Source organism: Rhinoraja longicauda, chromosome 1, assembly GCF_053455715.1.
Source record: "Rhinoraja longicauda isolate Sanriku21f chromosome 1, sRhiLon1.1, whole genome shotgun sequence".
NCBI classification, from domain to species: Eukaryota; Metazoa; Chordata; class Chondrichthyes; order Rajiformes; family Arhynchobatidae; genus Rhinoraja; species Rhinoraja longicauda.
The window spans coordinates 110,939,170-110,952,892 of record NC_135953.1 but is presented as its reverse complement, the minus strand read 5'-3'; the positions used below and the strand labels follow the sequence as shown (position 1 = coordinate 110,952,892).

General features: G+C 45.1%; 1 long non-coding RNA gene across 1 annotated transcript; it reads right to left on the bottom strand.

The window, feature by feature from the left end:
• Positions 1 to 2,636: 2,636 nt before the first annotated feature.
• LOC144600361 (uncharacterized) lies at positions 2,637 to 12,633 on the bottom strand. The gene is made up of 3 exons (XR_013548127.1): positions 12,588 to 12,633; positions 8,504 to 8,535; positions 2,637 to 2,709 (listed from the first exon to the last, which is right to left on the bottom strand). It is a non-coding gene; the product is annotated as an uncharacterized LOC144600361 (long non-coding RNA).
• Positions 12,634 to 13,723: the final 1,090 nt, after the last annotated feature.

The window sequence follows — 13,723 nt, the reverse complement described above, 5'->3', positions numbered from 1 at the left end:
GACCAGATAGTGGGGTGGCACAGTGGTGCAGCTGAAGGAGCTGCTACTTCACCACGTAGAGACCCGGGTTTGATCCTGTTTGCCGGCTCGGCCTATGTGGAGTTTGTACATGACAGTGTGTCAGCACCATAACAGAGTGCTGTGCCTCACAGCTCCAGCTATTCGGGTCCTGCGATTTGGGTTATGTCCTGACCTCCAGTGCTGTCTGTATGGAGTTTGTACATTCTCCCCATGACCACATCAGATTTTCCTGGGTGTTTTGGTTTTCTCCTATAACTCAGAGATATGCTGGTGGTAGAATATTTGATTTCACAAATTTGCAAATGTAGTAGGTGGGAGGAGACTGATGATTAGGCTGATGTATGTGTGAGACAGAAGAGGTTGCAGCTAAATAAGTAAGAGAACAGGATTGATGGATTACCTGGGGAGTCTGAATTGAATTGGTGAGTCAGATGATCTCCTTCTATGCCAAAGGAACCATGTGCAAAAGGTAGAATGGTTGCTAGATATATTAGTGTGAAAAAGTGGTAGGTCTTAGCTGAAATGTTAAAAGAACAACCCACATTCCAAATGCCTAATTCAAGATGGTCCGGTGGTATGAATATCACTCAGTGGGTCATGAGGTTTGATTCTCTGAGGTTTGCAAATCCCTGAGGAGACTGAAGATGTCATTCTCATTTGTCTCACATGCAAGGGGCAAGGATATGGAACAATTCTGCTGGGTTAATGTACATGAGGAAGATTTGTATAATGAAGGATTGCACACATAGGAGAGTGATTAGGGCAGTACATTTATAGCTAACGTTCTAGTTGATGAAACAAATGTGAATATGAGCACTAATTTTGCAGCATATCGTAGGCTGGAACTTATGTGTGAAAAACATCAACTACTTTCCACTGCGGTGCAACAAAACGGAGGAAAGAAGTAGCCTCTGAGGTATATGTGAGATGAACTCTCAGGGTCTCAGCAGATAGATAATGTTCTATTAGTGCTTTCGTGGCTGTAACAACAATGTGCTTGGACCAGCTCAAATTGTCAGTGATATTTGTCGGTACTTGAAGCTCTCGACTATCTCCATTGATAAAGACTGAGACATGTACTCCACCCAGCTTCCTGAGGTCAATGTCTAACTCTTTTGTTTTTCTGACATTGAGGGAGACTTTGTTGTCTTGACACCGTGTTATTAAGCTCTCTTTCTCCTTCCTGTACTCTTTTTATCACTGCATGAGATCAGTCCCACTGGAGTGGAGTCATCTGCAAACTAGCAAATGGAGCAAGAGCATGATTTTATTGCACAGTCACAAGTGCATCTCTATTCCACTGGAATTGGTGGTGAGAATCTTTGTTCCCAGTGCCTAAAGACATCCTGACATTTCTCCAGCCCATCTGGATTTCTACATGGTCCAATGCAAACATACTTTCAGAAACATTACCCGTCAATCCGAATTATATAAATCAATCTATGTCCGTTAGAGCTCATACAAAAATAACAAGTATATTTGGTATTGGCTTATTGTTGTCACATGTACTGAGATACAGAGAAAAAATGTTCTTTTGAGTACATCAGGTAGTGGAAAATCAGCCGGAGGGCTCTTAATGTGAAGATACACTTTGTTTCTCTCTAAACCCATGTGGCTTAGCCTGCGATGGTGACTAGCATTTTGTTTTTTTGAGATTGCTATCACTCAATCCAATAACGCATAATTGTACCTACTGCAGTGGTTGACAGGAGTTATTTAACCTCTGTTGAGTTTTATGTCTACGGAATAGTGTTTAGAATATGCAATACAATGTATTCATAATCATGAAGACAATTTTATTGAACCATTAACTGTGGAACACATGAAGCTTATCTTGAGAAGTGACCCATTGTATGAATAATGATTACCTCAGAGATGTTAGATACATCTCCGAGAAGTTGTGGCGACGTGAGGACTAAGAGATTAACTGAAAATTCAAGCGGTCAAATTCATAACTGTGTATGTAATTAAATAAATTGTTAACTCATGATTTTATGGTTCAACAGTATATTACATTTTTTAAATGTATTTATGTAACAAGTTAATGTATTAAGTAGAAGTGTATCTTTAAGAGTTGAGTACACCACATTTATGGCTTTGAATAATTTTTGGGCTATCTGTTTTGTTGAGCGTTGACTGCCTTCAATAACAGATTTCCAATTGACTCGACCTTTGCAAGCAGTAACACACCAAGTATCTTACAGATGCTACAATTTAGATCCATGTTTCCGTAAAAGAATACTATCCATTTTCTAAGGAAGGTTGTGCAAACAGGATGAAATCTGTTCTGTTATGGAGCCAGGCAAAAATCAAAATAATGCTGTTTAATTGACGACTTTGTAATTTTAATTGTGAAAATTGTTTCTATCATATTAGTTGTTCTGCTCGTGCACAGGCATCTTTCAAAACGAAACGGAGTGAAAAACAAGGCAGCCGGTAATAATGTTTTTCCATTTCAGTTAATAGTAAGCTCCTAATACCCAAGATCAGCATCTCAAAGTTGACATTTAAACAAAATCCCTGATATGCTTCTGTACTTCTGTAATCTGAATCACTGGGATAAAAAAAAAGACTGCAAGCACACTCCACTGGGAATATCGAGCATCTGTATGGCATGTGACTGATGTTGGCACTTTACTTGCTGTGGTGAAAATGTAACTTCCTTTCTCCCCTTTTGCAGACAGTCACCTTTTTTCAAAGAGAAAAAACGATTCAATATTGCATCCAGTGGTGATAATATAGAATTTCAGAACAGGTGGCCATTTGTGTCTTTGAGGTCTTTGCTGACTTGTCTGCAAGGAGACTACAGTCACTCCCATCCCTGTGCCTACTCCCCGTCATTCTGCAGTTACCTCTTTCATCACATATTCATATGATTGCTTTCTGAAACTTATGAATGGATTCACAGACCGATCAGGTACATTGCATAAAAACAATTTCCTCATTGCTCTTTCGTTCATTACGTTAAGTATGTGCCCTCGATTCACAAACACTTTGTTCCAACTACTCTCTCTCGATCTCTGCCTATTTTTAACACATTTGAATCTTCTCAAACTTCTCCATTTATGTCTGGCTGTGGCTGTCAAAGCACAAGGCAAAGCACAATTGTTTTGATGCGTTTATTCACAAAATGCTGGAGTAACTCAGCAGGTCAGGCAGCATCTCAGGAGAGAAGGAATGGGTGACGTTTCGGGTCGAGACCCTTCTTCAGACTGATGTCAGGGGGGAGGGACAAAGGAAGGATATAGGTGGAGACAGGAAGATAGAGAGAGAACTGGGAAGGGGGAGGGGAAGAGAGGGACAGAGGAACTATCTAAAGTTGGAGAAGTCAATGTTCATACCGCTGGGCTGCAAGCTGCCCAAGCGAAATATGAGGTGCTGTTCCTCCAATTTCCAGTGGGCCTCACTATGGCACTGGAGGAGGCCCATGACAGAAAGGTCAGACTGGGAGTGGGAGGGGGAGTTGAAGTGCTCAGCCACCGGGAGATCAGGTTGGTTAAGGCAGACTGAGCAAAGGTGTTGAGCGAAATGATCGCCGAGCCTGCGTTTGGTTTCACTGATATAAAGAAGTTGACATCGAGAGCAGCGGATACAATAGATGAGGTTGGAGGAGGTGCAGGTGAACATCTGTCTCACCAGAAAAGACTGTTTGGGTCCTTGGATGGAGTTGAGGAGGGAGGTAAAGGGTCAGGTGTTGCATCTCCTGCGTTTGCAGGGGAAAGTGCCTGGGGATGGGGTGGTTTGGTTAGGAAGGGACGAGTGGACCAGGGAGTTACGGAGAGAACGGTCTCTGCAGAATGCAGAAAGGGGAGGGGATGGGAAGATGTGGCCAGTAGTGGGGTCCCGTTGTAGGTGACGGAAATGTTGGAGGATGAATTGTTGGATGCGCTGGCTGATGGGGTGGAAGGTGAGGGGGATTCTGTCCTTGTTATGAATGGTAATTGTTTTGATGTGGTTATGCTTTATTCTTAATTGTTAACTGTATGTTTGTGTTGTCATTTGTGAGCGGAGCACCAAGGCACATTCCTAGTATATGCACATACTTGGCCAATAAACTTATTCATTCATTCATTATCATATCATATCATATCATATCATATCATATCATATACAGCCGGAAATAGGCCTTTTCGGCCCACCAAGTCCGTGCCGCCCAGCGATCCCCATACATTAACACTATCCTACACCCACTAGGGACAATTTTTACATTTACCCAGCCAATTAACCTACATACCTGTACGTCTTCATTCATTCATTCATTCATTCATTCATTCATTCATTCATTCATTCATTCATTCATTCATTCATTCATTCATTCATTCATTCATTCTGAGGGGAGCAATCACTGCTTCTTTGGTTTTTCCTTTTAACATAGATCTTGGATTCCTGATACCATTCTCATAAATCCTTTCTGCAGAGACACAAGACACTTTTTTGATGCAAAACTATAGGTGGTCAAATTTACAACTGTGTATATCTATATACTAAAACTCTCATTTGTTATCTTTTTTGTGACTGAACTTCAGCCAATACAGTATACGATAGCGCAACAATTTTTAGGCCCACCTTACTCACCGTTGTCACTTTAGTGCTAATGCAAGTAGTTTTATTGAAATCGGTCTTATATTTTTAAAGTTATTCACATTTTAAAGTTTAAAAGGAGGGGAGGGGGAGGGGAGGAGGAGGGAGTGGGGGAGAAGGGAGAGGGGAGGGGGTGGTTGAGGAGAGAGAGAAGTGGGGGAGGACAGGGTGCTGCACCAATGCAGGAGAGGTTTGGGCCCACCTTATTCACCGTCGTCACTTTAATGGTAAAAATTGTAGTTTTATTGAAAATGGAGTTATATTTTAAAGTTATTCACATTTTAACGTTTTTAAAAACCAGCGCATGCGCAGTTGGGGCTGGTCCTCACGTAAGATGGCCGCCAGACCAGCGCCTACACTTACGTAAGATGGCCGCCTGGTGACTGCCCGTGTGCAGTTGGGGGGAGGGTCGTCATTTTCATTCAGCTCCCACTTCCCGCCAGATGCCCGAATGGTTCTGTGGCCCAAGTGGGGGGGAGCATCACCGCCGCCGCTCCAAACCCCGGGCGTCTCCATCATGGTCGCCGCTCCACCCCGGACTCCCCGCCCCGCCATCACCCCTGCCTCCGCTCCAAGCCACGGGTGTCTCCATCACTGCTAGGCACCAGAGCCCCGCTGATCCTTTGCACCGCCGCTGCTGTTTCTCCTTCCCGCTCTAAACCCCAAGCGTCTCCATCATGGCTGACGCTGCTGCCGCTCTAAACCCGGGGCGTCTCCATCATGGCCTGCCGCTGTTGCTGCTCTAAACCCAGGGTGTCTCTATCATGGCTGCCACTGTTGCTGCTCTAAACCCAGGGTGTCTCCATCATGGCTGCTGCTGCTCCCGCTGCTGCTCTAAACCCGGGGCGTCTCCATCATGGTCGCCGCTGCTGCTGCTCTAAATCCGGGGCGTCTACATCATGGCCGCCGCTGCTCCCGCTGCCGCTCTAAACCCCGGTCGTCTCCATCGCTGCCGTCTCCGACGAGCCTTCAGCTCCTTCTCAGCATCACCGCTGCTGCTGCCGCTCTCAGCCACGGGAGTCTCCATCACCGCTCAGCCCTGGCTCCACCGCCGAGCAGTTAAAGGTCAGACTAATTAGACCAAGCGGACCCGCTGGGCCCAAACCCCTCCCGCATTCATGCAGTGCCCAACCCCCCTCACCCCTCCCTCCTCTCCCTCCCCCTCCTCTTCCCCCACCTCTCCCCCTCTCCCACCCCCTCTCCCCCATCACCCCACCTCCTCTCACCCCACCTCCTCTCACCCCGCCTCCTCTCACCCCACCTCCTCTCACCCTACCTCCTCTCACCCCACCTCCTCTCACCCCACCTCCTCCCCCCCTCCTTTCCCTCCTCCCCTCCCCCTCCTCTCCCCTCCCCCTCCTCTCCTCCCCCTCCCCTCCACCTCCTCTCCCCTCCCCCTCCTCTCCCACATACTCTCCCCCTCCTCTCCACCCCTCCTCTCCCCTTCTCCTCTCCCCCTCCTCTCCCGCCTCTCCTCTCCCCTCCCCTCCCCCTCTCCGCCCTCTCCTCTCCTCTACCCCTCTCCTCTTCTCCGTCTCCTCTCATCTTCCCACCCTCCGCCCGTCTCCACTTCCCCCCTCTCTCCTCTCCCCTCTCCTCTTCCCCGCCTCTCCTCTCCTCTCCTCTTCCCTCCACTCTCCTCTCCTCTCTTCCCACCCTGCCTCCTCTCCTCTTCCCCCTCCCTCCTCTCCTCCCCCCTCCTCCTCTCCTCTTCCCCCTCCCTCCTCTCCTCTTCCCCCACCCTCCTCTCCTCTTCCCCCTCCCTCCTCTCTTCCCCCTCCCTCCTCTCCCTCCCCTCCCTCACTCCTCTCCTCCCTCCGTCCCACCTCTCCCCCACCCTCCTCTCCCCCCCTCCCGCCTCTCCCCTCCCTCCTCTCCCCATCCTCCCATCTCTCCCCTCCCTCCTCTGCCCCCTCCCTCCTTCCCCCCTCCCTTCTCTCCCCCTCCCTCCCTCCTCTCCCCCTCCCTCCCTCCTCTATGCTCGCTGGGCCGGGCATTGAAGCTGGCCGGGCCTTGACTCACCTCGCCGCTCGCCGGGCCACACCTCACCGCTCGCTGGGCCTTGCCTTGCCGCCCGCTGGACCTCGCCATCCGCCGGGCCTCACCTCGCCGCGTGCCTCGCCGGGGCTCACCAGGATCGCCTCGCAGCTTGCCGGAACTTGCCTCCCCACTCGCCTGGACTCGCCTCGCCGCTCGCCGCTATTTGCCTCTCCGCTTGCCGGCACTTGCTTCTCCGCTCGCCGGGACTTGCCTTGCCTCTCGCCGGGCTCGAGCCTCGCCGCTCACCGGGCGCCGGGCCCTCGCCTCGCTGCTCGCCGGGCCTCGCCTAGCCACTCCCCGAGCCTCACCTCGCCGCTCCCCAGGCTCCGCCTCACCTCACCACCCACCGGTTCTCGCCTCGCCGCCAGCCCGTTAAAAATCTTGGATTTCTAACTAATGAAAGATGCCCCACTGTCATTCGACTCCAGGTACATCTACAAGAACAACACAAGAACACAAGAACAACAAGTCGTCATCAGAGTTGATGCTGGTCGGCTGGTGAGAAATTAGGATATCACGAGAACAACTATAACTGAATTCATGGAATTGTGTTCTCGAGATCAATTTGCAAGAACACTGTACTATGCTGATGTACCCCGATTTTACACATGGAACAATAAGAATTGGCAAAGAAGGAAGTTTGGGAAGATAGTGGAAGATCTTCCAGGTATTTTTGAAGCCAACATTCTGGGAGGAGTGTATACCGTTTCTCCAAGATGTGACCTCTACTGCTTGAGACTGCTTCTCCATCACGTAAAAGGGCCAGTATCCTTCGAATCATCAAGGACACACGATGGACATATTCTTCCTTCCTTCAAAAACGTCTGCATAGAAAGAGGTTTGTTGCAAACTGACGACCATTGGCAACAGACGATGGAAGATGCTGAGCGGACAAGACTCCCGAAGCAATGAGAGATTTGTTTGACAATTGCTGAGATCATATCTTCTCGACAATTATGGGATCGCTTCAAGAATTCAATGTCTGAAGATTACCTTCAAAGAGAATGGAGAACAATCGATGATCTAAATATCATGATTGATGAGAGGCATCATGATCAGGCTCTGTTGTATATTCAAGACAAGCTTGTGAATTACAACAAGACACTGGGATACTTTCATGTGCCACTACCAAGACATGGAAGGATGAACCTTGATGGTGACAATCCAGAATTGCTGAGTGACCTATAGTACAATAGACCTGAACAACAGGGATTTGTTGAAGAGATGGAGCCTCTGCTGAATGCTGAGCAAAGAGCAGTGTATGACCATGTGTGCAGCTGCTTGGAAAGGAATGTTCCTTCAATGTTTTTCATTGATATACCAGCAGGAATGTGCAAAACAATTCTCACCAATTTGATCCTCTCCAAAGTTCGAGGTCAAGTTGATGTTGCTTTTGCTGTAACATCCTCTGGTATAGCAGCTACATTGATGCCTGGCGGAAGAACTGCACATTCTCCATTCAAGATACCCATCGAAGTGACCGATAATACAATGTGCAACATTGAGAAGAATTCCAACACGGTTCATTTGATCAGGAGTGTGAGACTGATTAGACAATAGACTAATTGTGCAGGAGTGGGCCATTCGGCCCTTCGAGCCAGCACCACCATTCAATGTGATTATGGCTGATCATTCTCAATCAGTACCCCGTTCCTGCCTTCTCCCCATACCCCTGACTCTGCTATCCTTAAGAACTCTATCAAGCTCTCTCTTGAATTCTTATATATATATATATATTTTTTTAAAGCGCGATTATTTGGGATGAGTGCCCGATGATTAGGAGGGACAGCTTTGAAGCAGTGGACAGAACTCTTCGAGATCTATGCAAAAAGAACGATGAGCCTTTTGGCAGCATTCTTACCTTTTGTTGTGGTGAATTTCGACAACTCCTTCCTGTTGTGAAAAGGGGAAATTATGCTGATGTTGAAAATTCCTGCATCAAGAAATCCTATTATCTTTCAAATTGTTATATTTTGTTATTCACATTTTAAACTTTAATAAATCCCTTTTCCACTTGCTGTGCCTGTCAGCCGCCCATGTGCAGTAATACCTCCATGTTCAACGTCACAATGGAAACCCGACGGGCGGGAATGGCAGCGCCACCGGAGAGCCCCTAAGAATGGAGGGGGGGGATAAGGGGGTTGGAGTGGGTGCATGGGGGGTACTCTCATTTCTCAAGTGCAGTGAATAACAATGGATGCATATATACCGTTTGCAGTTATGACAAGTAATTAGGATATTACTACTGCTAGAGAATTGAATGTAAACGTAGGGAGGTTCTGGTTCAGTTATGTTGAGCAATGGTGGGAGAATATATAAAATCCTGTGTGGTCTTGACAGGACTGATGCAGAGAGGATGTTTCTATTTGTGAGAGAATCGAGGGTCACTGTTGAAAAATAAGAGGCTGCCTGTCAAGACAGAGGTAAGGTGGAATTTATTTTCTCAGAGGTGTGTATGTCTTTGGAAATCTCTTCCTGTGAGGATGGCAGAAGCAAAATCTTTGAATATTTCAAGGCAGAAGTAGATGGATACTTTATAAGCAATGGGTTGAAAGGTTACCACTGATAAAAGGGAATGCAGAATCGAGCTTACAATCAGATCAGCAATGATCCTGTGAATAGTGAAACAGTTTTGAGGGATCTAGTAGCCTGCTCATGCTGTTAATTCATTTGCATATTCACAGAGAAGAAGCCAGTGCTTTAAAAGGGTTCACTTTCATGTGCTATTTCCTCATTGAAAAACAAGTTTCCATATGTTTTTCTCAAACTTCCCTCTTGCTTTCAAAGATTCATGCACCTGTACACAAATGTCTCTCTGTTCCTCTGCAACCTTTAGAGCTGTGCCATTTAATACTTACTGTCTTCTTGACATTCAGACCAAAATGGATCACTTTGCACCTATCTGCCGAAAATGTCATCTTCCATACGTCATTCCTGTGTAGCCAGCTTACCTAAGCTTGTCTGTCTCCAAAACAACCCAGCTAACAGCACCACAGGAGTACCTTCACTAAAAAAGACTACATTGTCCAAGAAGGCTGCTATCCCACCATCTTCTCAAGGCCAATTAATGATGGCCAATAACTATTGACCAGTGATATCCACATCAAAAAAAAAAAGAATAAGTATATAAATAGTCTTTCACATCCTCTCATTTATTATTCCACTTATATCACCAGTTAAATTATGTACTTTGTGAGTAAAAATGCTTGACAAAGAGCCATGAAAGAAAAAAATATATATATTTATATGTTATGCACTCAACTTTCATTTGTGAGAATTAAGAGAATACTTTAAAAAAACAACATAGATATGCATTTATAAAGCACATTTCATAATGATAGGACGTCCCAATACTCTTTACAGCCAATAGAGTAATTTTTTGAGACGCACAAATAGTTGTGAAATACAGCAGACTATAAATTCACCACAAAATCTCTCAGGGAGCAATGTGATAATGATTAGACAACTTATTTTTGAGTTTCATGAGAAAGAAAATGTTGTTTTCTTCGAACACACAAGGTTACATAACTGAAAAAGTTTTTTTTAAAAACCGAAACATCACCGATTCCTTCTCTCCAGAGGTGCTGCCTGCTCCGACTCCAGCTTTTTGTGTCTACTTTCTTATATAAAACAAGTACTTAGCGGGCCAGGCAGCAACTCTGGAGAACATGTAAAGGTGGCATTTCGGGTCAGGATTCTTTTTCAGATTGACCATAACTGGAAACATCATCTATCCATATTCAATAGGGTTGTTGCCTGACCTGCTGATTTACTCCAACACTCTATGTCCTTTTTTTGTAAACCAGCATCTGCATTCCTTGCTTCAACAAAGATTTGATAGGATTGATTATCTTCACATTTTAACTGTTTTGTAAAGCTGCATTCTCCCAGCCTTCTGTCGATAGATAGTCCCCAACACTGGCAATCTGGGCAATTATGACATACTTTCAAGTGTAATTCCTGACTAAGAGCACAATGGTATTGATCAGCAATCTTGGGCGGCTGGCTGTTCACTGGAAGCTCTGGTTCATCGCTGCGGAGTAAGGTGAAGCACAATAAATGTTTTAGAGTTCAGGGATTCAGCATGAAAACAGGCCCTTCCGCCCACAAAGTCCATGCTGACCATCAATCACCCGTTCACACTCGTTCTATATTCTCCCACTTTCTCATCCACTCCCTACGTGCTAAGGGGTAATAATACAGACCCTGATTGACCTACAAACCCACACGCCTTGTGGATGTGGGAGGGAACCAGAGCACCTGGAGGAAACTCATGTGATCACAGGGAGAACGTGCAACTTCCATACAGGCAGCATCTGAAGACAAAACCTGAGCATGTACTTCCAGCACAGTGAGGTAAGGTAGCAGCTCTGCATTACTGTGCATCCTTGCGGCTGAGTGTGGCTGAAGAAAATACAGGAAATCAAATCAAATATTGGAGCCAGATGAAAATAGCATTTCACAAACTCAGTGCTCAGAATCTGAAAAATTATCCACCCCAGCGAGCTTGTGAGATGATTTGGAATCATGTAAAGGAAACATGTAAAGGAAAACAAATTGAGTGCATAACATATAAAACATGTAAAGGAAAATGCGCTCCAACCTATCTGGTTTGGATAGAGGTACATGCAAGAGGCTGGGGTGCACAATCTGTGTCAACAGAGAAATTGCAGCAAATAATTCTGATTATTGAGGAAATGTTCTCCTAAGTTCAAATCATTGGAAGGAACAAAGAGTGCAAAGATTTGTAAAATAAATCAACTCAAAAGAAATAAAATCCTTAATAAGAACCAATACAATAGAAGAACGCTCATTGTTCAAAAACAAGCACCATCCTTCTCCCCAAGTGACTAGCAAGACGACAATGGCAAGTGTTTATTCCAGATTGCACTGCGTAAAAGAAAAGTCTCAGCCTCATTTGAAACCAGTAAGCAGAGGCATTAATCCATGTGACTCTGTACAAATGGAACTGTCAACCTCTCATAAAGAAACTGATACCTGCAGCAGATCAGCAAAGTAGCTAGATCATTCATCTGACAAGGATGCTAAGATTCAGAGGAAAACTATCAAATTGCATGTATTTGAGGTACAGGGACGTAAGAACTACAGAAGACCATTCATCCCGTTGATCTTGTCCATTTTTCTCATACAACGTAGAATGAGGCTGTACAGTCCATCAAGTATTTCAAAGTATCCTCATTGGTCCTGTTCCCCTCTATTTATTTCCTGCTAACCTCTTCATTCTCATATGCCCATCTTTTTTAATAAAGGATATATACAAAATAAGAACTGTGCAAAATTCATCCGACCTTCCCTATGGCTATGCATACATTCATTAGCATTATACTTGGTTCCCAAAAATCATAATTAAACCCAGCACCCTTGACATTTATGTGGCCTCCTGGGGTGATATCCCTTCCCTCGTTTGAGTGGTGTCTCCATCACACCTACCCCCAATGTACAGTAGCAGAAGGACCCTAGACTTTTGTCCTCCACCACAGAACCGTGGCATTGGCTGCACCTTGACAATGGCTTCAGTGCGTTCCTCAGCACATACTCCTGCAGTCTGGAGCAGGCCAGTGTGCAACATTCCCTGATGGACATCTCACAGTGCTGGGAGGCCAACAAATTACGGGCAGACCAAAGAGCGTCTTTTACCTAGTTGATGATCTTCTAGCAGCTTTTGACATCCATCCCCAAAATGTCCCTCGGAACAGTCTGTAATTCAGAGAGTCCTCTGCTACAGAGCTGTTCGGGATTAACCATGACAAGGACCTTTGCATTCTTCTCCAGACTCGCTTTGCAAATGCAAACTCTGCAAAGAGATGGGCAACCATCTCTTCTCCATAGCAGCCGCCCGAGGGCAGCGTGTGCTCTCAACTTCTCCCTGTTTACATTCCCACCTACCTACACTAGGAATCATTTACAGTAACCTAATCACTTACCAACCAACACACCTTTGGAACGTGGGTGAAAACTGAGGTATCCAGGGCAAATTCAGAAGTTACACTTCACCCAAGTTCAGGATCGAACCTGGGTCCCTGGCGCAGTGCAGCATCAGCAAGTTGTTCAGGAGTTCACTGAAATTATGGCAGATCTATGATGCAAATCATTGTGCCTTTGCTCCACGTCCTTTAACACCTTTGGATGACATAAATTTAGTAAACTCTGAGTTAAAATTAACAATGAACCCTGCAGCAATTGCAATTTGTAGATTGTAATTTCAATATACTTTTTGTGTACGTATTTTCCAACTTCTCTCCAAAGAGACATACTTACATCTCAAATCTTTACACTGTGTCCCCTGATGTTGGAATGTCTCATCAGTCAAATATCGCCTTTTTTGTCCCATCCCAACATAGAATTGGAACACATTCCTAATTCATGTGATCTCTGTTTGTGATGTAATATTTGAACACTACCATGGACCAACCTGTACATCCCTAATCCTACCGTGACAATGAATCTTACTTTGCATTACCATGGTCATGATTTACTTGTACCCATCATGGGCACAGCCCTCCCTATCATTGAAACCATCTACATTAATTCCAGCCAAAAGAAACTAGCATCTATCATCAAGGATCTCCATCATCTGGCATGCATCGTCTTCACATTGCTACCAACAGCAGAAGATACAGAAGCCTAAAGTTGCATACCACCAGGTTCAGGTACAGCTACTTTCTTATAATTATTTAGTTCTTGAACCAACCCTCACAGCCTTAATGCTATCTCGACAATGGATTTGAATTGGAACACAATGGACCACCTTTTGCACCAGAATGGACTTGTTTATTTTTCTAATTGTGTTTTGCACTAACATCTTATTTTACTTTGCAGTCATTTTTTTCTTTTTTACCATCTTGCAGAAATAATCCTTAATTTTTGTAGAATGTTTGTTTTTATGCATTTGGCTTATTTTAGCTATAGCAATGGAGCTGCAAGCAAGATTTTTGTATACCTGTACCTCAGAATATTTGTGCACATGACAATAAACTCAATTTGACTTGACTTGAACATTGGACTCCTCTGAGGCCATCTTATTTGTTCTTTATGATTTCACTTTATGACTTTCATTTCT